Below are 11,458 nucleotides of genomic sequence, written 5' to 3'. Positions count from 1 at the left end.
TCCTGTTGCTTTCGTTGGGACGCACGGTGTAAGATACAGTATATTTTTAGCAATTATATGTGGTACTGTCAGCCATCGAACTTAACAGCCTGATCACTTTCTCCTTTTTTCTTGTGCAACTCCCTCCATCCTAGCGGCCGGACTGTCAGTCAGTCATGGTTTGATGTGTGCATCTGAAATGGGTTCAACCGATGTCAAAACTTTCAATTCTATTTTATACGCATCACCAATGACACCCCCCCCCCCCAAACACCCCCCACTTTAAATTCGCTCTGCCCTTGCTTTTTTAGCAGAGCAGCACCACAGTGCCCCCTCCTGGTGGCAGACGGGACACTTCTCATTTCACAAGCTTCCCTCTGTTTCTGAGTCACATTCATCAAAGCCTTGGGTGCAGTTTGATCTCTTTGCACATTCTATTTTAATCATGTAAGCATGTCAGAAACGTCTCCCGATTGCATTTTTTTACTCTTGTAAATCCAGCAAATTAGTTTCACAGAGAGATTCTTAAGCAAATTAGTTTAGCTCCCATCAGTTTAGGCTGCGTCTTATGTAGGTGTCCCTCACATAATGAGACCCGGTTTAACAGGAATTTGCATTTTAAAATGCACATAATTTGCTATCTTAATTCGCAAAACAAGCCCAAAACACATTTTTGAAAGAGGAGCCGTAAGAGCAGTTGAGCTCAAGTGATGGCATGTGGAATGCAAAAGCACAAGACCTGTCTGCCATTGAAATGATGGGTCTCACCTCAACAGTTTCTGCCAGGCTCTCTCGTCTCGTGGTCAGATGCCTGGGATCTTCGCAGGGTTGTGTTGTGTTGGTCCATATCAAGAATGTATTTAAAAGCAAAGAAAAACTAGATGAATTTAGTGTTTTTTAGCTGCGACACAGATATGAGATCTAATATCTGATTATTTATCAGATAATTTCACCATTTGGATTCTCGCTTCTCTCATTTCAATCCCCAAAGAAAGTGATTTAAATGCTTTTATCCCCGTTTATTCACATAATTTCATTCCTTTTAATACCCTTTAAGAAATGAAACACAATACAATAAGTTAAGCATTTTAAATGGTCTGTGAATGTTTTTAGAATTTGTTTAATGACAGGTAAGTGCAATTGGATCTCCCGTACAAAATATATATATTTGGATATAGCATTCAGAAGATTGGAGTCAGTAAGACCATTTTGATTGTTTGATTTGATTTAATCAAAAGTGAGAGTAAAGACATTTATAATGTTACAAAGTCAAATAAATGCTGTTCTTTTGAACTTTCGATTCATCAACGAATCCTGAAAACCAAATTGATCAGTTTCCACAAAACTTTTTCAATAATAGGAAATGTTTCTTGATCATCAAATCAGCATATTAGAATGATTTCTGAAGGATCATGTGACACTGAAGACCGGAGTAATGATGCTGAAAATTCAGCTTTACCATCACAGGAATAAATTACATTTTGAAAAATTTGAAATTGTAATATTTCACAAAACTACAATTTTTATGGTTTTTGATTAACATGCAGCCTTGATGAGTATAAGAAACTTCTCAAATGTAAAAAAGTATTTTTTTCCAACCCCAAAATTTTGAGCAGTATATATTAAAGGGGTAGCCTAGAAATCTAGACGCACCATAGCAGCAGCAAATGTAATTTGCTGCCAGGGTCGTCTAGCAACTCTCCGTTGGCTTGCGAGCTGGAAAAACGAAACTCTGGTCAGGCCAATCACATCGTGTATAGAGTCGGTGGGTGGGCTTAACATAATGATGGCTGAGTCTCAGCGGTTCCGCGTGTTACTTGTAAACAAAGAAGCTGGCGAACAGCAGTCTTTCGAATCGGCTTTGGCCGCGACTCTGGAAGACTTGGAGTTAAGCTTTTCTTTGAGAAAAGAACAAAGAACGGCACTGAAGTCATTCTTAAAAAAGGAAGATGTGTTCGGAGTTTTGCCTACCGGATAGGGCGAATGTAATCTATCAACTAGCTCAGCTTCACCTTCTTCGTTGCTCTGGTTGGTTGTAGCGCTATCCTATTGCGTGCAGAGGGAATTTGAAAGACAACCGTTTATCCCGCCCCTCGGATTGAGCCCTGCCAAAGGTGTGTATTGTCAGGCTATTAAAGGGGTCCTTGATTATGATTTCACTTTTTTAACTTTAGTTTGTGTGTAATGTTGCTGTTTGAGCATAAACAACATCTGCAAAGTTACGAGTTGATGACATCACAAACCCTAAAATTGACATAAACCCTGCCCCCGGGAACACGCAACAAAGGGGGTGAGGCCATGTAGAGAAGAGGAAGAGTTGAAGTAGAGCACATTTGGGAGTCTGCTCAAGCTGTCGCATCCACCTTTTCACATTTATTGCAATACAGTATGTTACACAAATGCACTAGCATGTCATAAAAGCAAGATGACAACATAAAATATAACCGTAATTAAACTAAACTATGCCTGTTCTATCTTCCAGCAGCATATATTCTCTGGCTCTGAAGGCATCTTACAACAGTTCCCACATGAGCGATTTGTAGATTATCATGACAGAATATGGTAATCAATGACTTGAAGATAGCTAACACCACATCAGCTACATAAATTAATCAACTAACCATTCAGAAACGTTGCATTCTACATGTTGTCACTTCTTCTTGAGTCTCCCCATCATTGTCCGACTCCGGTTTGAACATTAAACGCTGAACAGTTTCTGACATTTTCAGTGCGTGTCTCTGTGAGGTAATCGGAGCTGATAGCATGAGCTTCTAGAAAGGGGCTGGGAGCACCAGCTCATTTGCATTTAAAGGGTCACACACAAAACCTTTCCTTGGTATTTTGAGCTAAAACCTAACATACACACCCTGGGGACATCAGATTATTATTTTTTTCTAATTATTATCTTGTAAAAAGTGGCATAATAGGATCCCTTTAAATAATAATGTGTTATTATATATCATAGTTAATATATATTTATTTGGTATATGTTTGAAGACTGAATAGATAAAAGACTGGCAGTTTTATGCTATGATGAATTGTTATAGTCTCTTTGCTAAACTTACTTGTAGCTGGAAATGTTTTATGGCGGACTCAAAGTTACAAAATCCCCCAATGAACCCCATTAGGTAACTTCTGCTCTAAAAAAGCAACTTGCCAAAGGCTCTGTGCAGTATTTGATGTGATCTGAGGAGAATGGACCCCTAACATAAGAGAATTCCAGGAGAACAAATGGCCATAAAGGAAGCATCAAAGGATGCTGTTTTCTTTAGTGTGATCTGAACATTTTCTTGTTTTTTGATTTCAGAAACCTTGTGATCCTTTTAAACACTGTTCAGAGCAAGTTTATAGAAAGACAGAAAGAGAGTGCAGATGAAAAAAATCTGAAGGCAATTGATACATATCAAAAGTTGACTGAGGCAGATGGCTTGAGTTTGAATGTATGGAAAATTCAGCGATAAATGGAACTGTTAATAAAAAGGATGACCTTGAACATAGTAGTACTTGCTCGCTGAGCAGCCGGAAAGTAGGAGTGTATGCAACCGAACAACTGAATACACCCACTATGATGAGGCAGAGCCACGGCCAACAGACGCCCACTCAAATACCCATGCATTTCTCTATGTTTCTCTATTTGCTCTTGATGGGCAGCAGAAATGTGTGAATTAGTGCTAAAAGTGTAGCAATCAGTCAATAAATCAATCAATCTACTGAACATTAGGAATGAATTGATCAATCAAACCTTGAATGAATCAATTGAATAACTCAGTCAATCAGCCAAATCCTGAATCAATTAATCAATCATTGAATCAATCAGTCGGTCAATCCACTGAACATTGAGAATGAATCAATCATTCAAACCTCGGATGAATCAATGAACCAATAAAGTAATGCATTTGGAATGACTTCAATAATTTGAAATCTATCAGTCAGTCAGTCAACTGAACAATAGAATTGATCAGTCAATCAAACCTTAAATTAATCAATGAGTTAGAGCTGCACGATTCTGGATAAATTGAGAATCAAACAGAAATCACGATTTTTCCACGATTGTGAACAGACAATTAAACAAAATAACATGTCATGTACTAGAATTTCTGACGAAGTGTTGCTGCAGTCTTTTTTTAAATGTTGAATTAATCTGAATGATATTTAAAAAAAACTTGGTTTGAATGAATGATTCAATGACTCATACTCACTAATTTCTTTGGATGAATCAATTTTTTTTAACAAATCTGACAAATGATTCAATGACCAATACATTTTTAACAGTCATTAGTCACCACCTTCTGGCATAACGATGTAATCGATTACAAAGTTATTTTCAAAAGGAGATATGACTCATCAATCCACCAAACCTTGACTCAATCATTAATCAGTCAGTCAATCTACTGAACATTAGGAATGGATCAATCAATCAAACCTTGGATTAATGAATGAATCAACCATGCAGTCCGTCAAACTAATGCAGAATGACTTAATCGTTCCACCAAATCTTGAATCAATGAATCAACCAGTCTGTCAGTAAATCAATTGAACATTGGGAATGAATCAATCAATCAAAACTCAAATGAATCAATCAGTCAGTCAATAAACTAAGCATTATGAATGACTCAATCAATCAATTAAGCCACAAAGTCTTGAATGAATCGCTCAATTACTGAATCAATCGATGAATCAATCAGTCAGTCAATTAATATATTGAACCGTAGGAATGAGTGAATCAACCTATAATAAACCAAATTAATAAACTGATTGCTGACTTTTGCTTTTGATGGGCAGCAGAAATTAGTGCTAATAGTGTAGAAATGGTCTTTTTTTTCCCAAGCAGTTTGTGAAGTCGAGGATCCATTAACGAGGATCCATTATTAGCTATTACCGTTGTGGCCATAAGCAAACCACTTAACCCCAGGTTACTTCAGGAGGATTGTCCCTGTAATAAGTGTACCGACAGTCGCCTTGGGTAAAATGTTTTTATAAATGACTGCTTGCTTCTTGTATGAATTGATGGGTTGTCACATTGCTGGTGCTGCAGCCCTGATGTTTGTGTATTGGGACAGGTATAATGCTAGTAGACATCACAGCTGGAAGGAGGCTCTGTTTTCTTTATTCAGCCCCACATAATGACACTGAGAGTTAACACAATGTGGAGTGCGATGTGGAAAGGCAACACAGCATAACGTGGAACTCATGAGTGGAACACAAGACGCAGCACCATGACAGGGCATATGGTGTTAACACACAATGGCACTAACATGACGAGCGAATGGGAGGAAGGAAGTTGTGAGCACAGAAAAGCACAACATGTTGTACGACACAGACTGTCAAGCATCACATAGAGCAATTTGTTGATGCCATGGACCCCTAAATATTTTATAACCGCCATAGATGTATTAACCTGAAGAGAAACAATAAAATATAATAAACTAAAGAACCATTAATCTGATTATTAAATTTGTTAGAAATCAGAATTAAACTGCAATACCATCCAATTCTGTAATTTATTTATTAAGTTATAATAATCTGTATATATATATATATATATATATATATATATATATATATATATATATATATATATATATACATGAATATATATATATATGAATACACTCTAAAAAAAAGGTTCTATATTGCACCAAAAATGGTTCTTGGCTTGTAATCATAGGGGAACCTTTTTAAGTGCTATATAGCACCAATTTTGGTGCTTCAGTGGTTCTTCAGCGGTTCTTCACCGGTTCTTTGACTAAGGTGCTATATAGCACTGCTACCATATACAGAACATGTTAAGATATGGTGCTATATAGCACCAAAAGTGGTTCCTCTATGATTACGACGAAGAACCATTTTCGGTGCCATATAGAACCTTTTTTTAGAGTGTGTATATATATATATATATATATATATATATATATATATATATATATATTAGGGATGCAACAATACAGTTAGTCCACGGTTCAATACATACCTCGGTTTTTAACCACGGTTTTCGGTTCGGTTCGGTTCTGATGGCTTGTCACATCAGTTTTTTGCTATTCTATTCTTAAGCGACAGGAACAGCAAGAGGTTAAGGACAAAAAAGACTTTTTTTTATTGCAATACTCTTTCTTTATTTCACTTAAAAGAATTGAAAAACCTTACTTAAACTTAAAAAAAAACCCTTGTACACATTCCTAGTATATTGTATAATATATATATAAAGATTTACACTGGCAGCTCAGAGCTGTACAGCAGCATGTAAGTATGAAATTGAATGAATAAATGTAAAAATAAAACACTACATAGACTTCACTATAAAATATACATTGATTCTTATTAAAGCTACTGTATTCAAGTATTTCAGTCAAGAGCAGTGAGCGATTTTCTGTTTGTCTTTTGTTGTTGTATTAACATTAAATGGATAGTTCACTCAAAAATGAGAAATGAATACAGCTTTGGAACAATATTAGAGTGAGTAAATAATGACATAATTTTAGAGGTGAACTGTCCCTTTAAGGACAGTGTGTTCACTAGGCTGCCTGCTGTCAATTTAAGACCTCCGTGCATCTAATATACAGACGATTTTACTTTCACTTTAGACATAACCGGCTGTGTTTATGTAAACCTTGTGTGTATTTGACAGTATTAGCGCAGTAAGACGACTTAGTCCAATAATCACGTTTGACAAGCGTTTAGTGCGCGCACTCGGAAAAATCGCATGTTTAAACCGCGCACACGCCGGCAAGGCTTTAAAACGCATGCAAATAGTGAACTTTCGTGATTGTGAATAACTCTGTTCCGTGAGTATAACTCTACCACTAACGTGTGATGTGAATGTATGTCGCATTGTTCAGTATATTGGGATGGAGGCAAATTATAGAATTTGTAGAAAAATACTTAATTAAATGCAAAACCGAAAAACGTCTCGGTTACGGATGTAACCCTCGTTCCCTGAGGAGGGAACGGAGACGTAACGTTAGTGACTAACGAATGGGGGTTTCGCTTAGAAGCCTATCAACTTCGAGTTTTGAGAAAACGCCCAATGGCGTGCCAATGCCATGGGGCATGCGGAATTTGCATACGTAGCTCCGCCTCACTGCGTGAGTATATAAGGAAGTACGAGGCAATATCGCATTATGTTACCTGCTTGAGGAGCCAAGACTGAACTCCTGCGTTCCAGGCAACACAGCTGATGTGGCAAGGGGACGTTACGTCTCCGTTCCCTCCTCAGGGAACGAGGGTTACATCCGTAACCGAGACGTTCCCTTTCGTTCAGTCACTACGACGTAACGTTAGTGACTAACGAATGGGGGTCCCAATATAATCCCGCCACTCAGCCGTCTTCCAGCGCCCTGCGTAAGTGTGAGTTCCCTGTCGTAAGACTAGTACGGACGAAGGACTCCCACTTAACACAGGATTACCAAGGTACACTGGGAAGCATATCCCAGTGAGGGAATGCCAAGATGCCTACCCGTGGGGAGGACTTAAGAGACACATATGACCCGGAGAGGGTTGCATATGGAAGATCTCTAGGGTACCAGCCGAAGGTGGATTTTTAACCCTAGGGGTGGCGGGGACACGCCAAGGGAAGAAACCCGCTCACTGCGGAGACTTACGGTGAAATACACATGTGGGGGTCGCCAGAGGGAACCATGCACATGGGGCACCTGGCCGGACATGAGGGTCTGGGCTCGAGAGGGCAGACTGAACTGATGTCGGCGTCGACAGTGCTGGAGGAGCTCAGGGCTCTCGGGGAGCTCACCTGAGGAAAATATCGCACGTATCCAGTCCGTGGAGTGGAGTGGCGAGCAAGCGAAGACACCTGAACCTGGTCCATCACCGGCCCCTCGGGGGGGCGAGTACATAGTCGGACACTGGCTCCACTCGGAGATTGTAGAATCTGGCGAATGTGTTGGGTGTCGCCCAGCCTGCAGCTCTGCAGATGTCTGCTAGCGAGGCGCCATGCGCTAGAGCCCAAGAGGAAGCCACACTCCGGGTGGAGTGTGCCCTCACACCAAGGGGACATGGTCGGCCTTGCTGCTGGTAAGCCAAAGCAATGGTGTCCACTATCCAGTGAGACAGCCTTTGCTTTGAGAGAGCACTTCCCTTCCGCTCTCCACCATAACAGACAAAGAGCTGGTCTGAGGTCCTGAAACACTGCGTCATGTCTACGTAGGCGCGGAGAGCGCGTACTGGACAGAGCAATGCCAAGGCTGGGTCTGCCTCCTCCAAAGGCAGCGCTTGCAGGTTCACCACCTGGTCCTTGAACGGAGTGGTGGGAACCTTGGGCACATATCCAGGCCGGGGTCTCAGGATCACGTGAGAGTTAGCCGGCCCGAACTCCAGGCACGCTTCGTCAACCGAAAATGCCTGCAGGTCCCCGACCCTCTTGACTGAGGCCAATGCGGTCAGCAGAGCCGTCTTCATAGACAGAAACTTAATATCGACCGACCGCAAAGGCTCAAAGGGAGGTCTCTGCAGAGCAGTTAGAACTACTGCGAGGTCCCAAGAGGGTACGAGAGGAGAGCGAGGAGGATTCAGTCTCCTAGCTCCCCTCAGGAACCTGATGACCAGGTCGTGCTGACTTACCTTTTTGTTCTCTGACTTACCTTTTTGTTCTCCAAGAGATCGTGGTGGGCAGATATTGCGGCCACATATACCTTGAGGGTGGAGGGAGACAGCCTTCGCTCCAGCCCCTCTTGGAGAAACTCAAGCACGGACCCGATCGGACATTTCCAGGGGTCTTCTTGGCGGGAAGAGCACCAGGTGACGAAGAGGTTCCACTTCAACGCATAGGCATGCCGAGTGGACTCTGCCCTAGCGGAAGTGATGGTGGCGACCACCGTAGGTGGTAGGCCACTCAAACCTGCCGGGTCCCGTCTAGGAGCCACACGTGGAGGTTCCAAAGGTCGGGACGCGGGTGCCAATGGGTGCCCCGTCTCTGAGTGAGGAGGTCCGGTCTCAGAGGAATAGGCCAGGGAGGGGCTGTCGCAAGGAGAATGAGTTCGGGGAACCAGGTCCGGCCGTGCCAGTACGGGGCGACCAAAAGGACCTGCTCCTTGTCCTCCCTGATCTTGCACAGAAGCTGTGCGAGTAGGCTCACTGGGGGAAACGCATATTTGCGTAGGCCCCGCGGCCAGCTGTGCGCCAGTGCATCCGTGCCGAGCGTGCCCTCGGTCAGGGAATAATACAGGCTGCAGTGGGAAGAGTCGTGGGAGGCAAACAGGTCTACCTGTGCGTCGCCGAACTGTTCCCAAATCAGCTGAACCGTCCGGGGATGGAGTCTCCATTCTCCCGGGAGAGGCTGAAACCGCGAGAGCTCGTCGGCTGCGTGGTTCAGGACTCCCGGAATATGGACAGCACGAAGGGACCTCAGGCGCTTCTGACTCCATAAGACGAGATGGCGGGCGAGTTGAGACATGCGGCGGGAGCGTAGACCGCCCTGGTGGTTGATGTACGCTACTACGGCCGTGTTGTCTGTCCGGACAAGCACATGTTGACCCTTCAGCAACGCTCGAAAGCGGTGCAGGGCGAACCGTACTGCCAGCAACTCGAGGCAATTGACATGCAGGAGGCGCTGGGGTCCTGTCCAGGAGCCCGCGGCTGCTTGTCCATTGCACATGGCACCCCAGCCCGTGGCAGAGGCATCCGTCGATACGACAACATGCCTGGAAACTCGTTCTAAGGGCACACCGGCCCGTAGAAAGCTGAGGTTCGACCACGGGGTGAGTGTCTGTAAGCAGGCCCGAGTCACTTGGATCCGGAGCGTGCCAGACTGCCATGCCCATCTCGGGACTCGATCGCGAAGCCAGTGCTGAAGCGGTCTCATATGAAGCAATCCGAGCGGCGTTACCGCGGCTGCAGATGCCATATGCCCCAGGAGCCTCTGAAAAAGTTTCAGTGGAACCGCATTCTTGCTCTCGATTTGTCGGAGGCAAGTCAGCAGAGACTGCGCGCGCTCGCTCGAAAGCTGCGCGTACATGGCGACCGAGTCGATCTCCATACCGAGAAAAGAGATCCTCTGCACTGGGCAGAGTTTGCTCTTCTCCCAGTTGACCCGAAGGCCCAGACGGGTTAAGTGGTGGAGAACCAGATCTCTGTGTCCGCAAACCTGCTCTCGAGAGTGGCCTAGTATGAGCCAGTCGTCGAGGTAGTTCAGGATGCGGACCCCGTGCTGCCAAAGGGGCGCAAGGGCTGCCTCGGCAATCTTCGTGAAGACGCGAGGGGACAGAGATAACCCGAATGGGAGAACTGCGTACTGGTATGCCCGCCCCTCGAAAGCAAACCGTAGGAACGGTCTGTGTCGAGGAAGGATGGAGACATGGAAGTAGGCGTCCTTCAGGTCGATCGCTGCAAACCAATCGTCCGGACGAACGCATTCGAAAAGGCGTTTCGCAGTCAACATCTTGAACGGAAGCCGGTGAAGGGATCGGTTCAAGATGCGAAGGTCCAGGATTGGCCGTAACCCACCGGTTTTCTTGGGTACAATGAAGTAGGGGCTGTAGAACCCCGACCTCATTTCGGCTGGAGGGACAGGCTCGATCGCACCCTTCGCCAGTAGAGTGGCAATCTCCGCACGCATGACGGGGGCATGGGCCCCGGTCACGGTATAGCGGACTCCCCAGTAACGGGGAGGAGCCTGCGCGAACTGAATCGCGTAGCCGAGCCTGACGGTCCGAGCAACCCAGCGGGACAGCCCCGGAAGCTGAAGCCAGGCTTCCAGAGAATGCACCAACGGGGTCATACGGACAGTAGGCGTACCCCGGGTGGGGCAGCGAGGCAGCGTTACCGGCGCGGACAGGGGAGGCTGTTGGGCGTCCCCGGGTCGGAGCACGGTTAACGGCTGCGCCCTGACAGAGGAGACCAGGGAAGGACTCGCGTTCCACGGGGGTCTGCTCTGCCAGGGGGCTGGCGACAGAGAGGGACGAGAGTGGCGTGACCCGAGGGTGGCGCGCACTGCCGTCACCGATCTCTGGGGGCTCAGGGATGGGTTTGTCAGTTCTTTCTTTAACCACATTAGGGTGCTGCTGACCCGGGGGCCAGCAGCTGAACAAAAGATTCTCCCCCGGCCCTCCACCGGGGGAAGGAGCGGCCCTGCCGCCGTCTCCTGGAAAGAACTGCCCATCCCTGAGCCGTCCGCATCAGGAGCGCCGCTTAGCCTGGCGTTTCTTCGCGGGCTGCGGGGCTGGAGCGGACTGGGACGCCTTCCTGCGGCTGCCTCTGCGCGGCCCGGGTGGAGGCTGCTGCTTGGGTGGCGCAGAGGCGGAGGAAGCCGCGGGAGGACGTCCTCGGCGGCGAGCAGGCTGAGGCACCTGCGCGGGCGGTGGGGTGGAGGCAGCAGCTGACCGCCGGGGCAGGATGTATTTTATTGCCTCAGTCTGCTTCTGAGCGGCCGAGAACTGTTGGGCGAAGCTCTCGACCGCTCCGCCGAATAGCCCATCCTGTGATATGGGGGCGTCGAGGAAACGTGTTCGCTCGGCGTCGCGCATATCAGACA

This window comes from Gobio gobio, assembly GCF_949357685.1.
Source record: "Gobio gobio genome assembly, chromosome: 22".
NCBI classification, from domain to species: Eukaryota; Metazoa; Chordata; class Actinopteri; order Cypriniformes; family Gobionidae; genus Gobio; species Gobio gobio.
Note: the sequence above shows the minus strand (reverse complement) of the source record.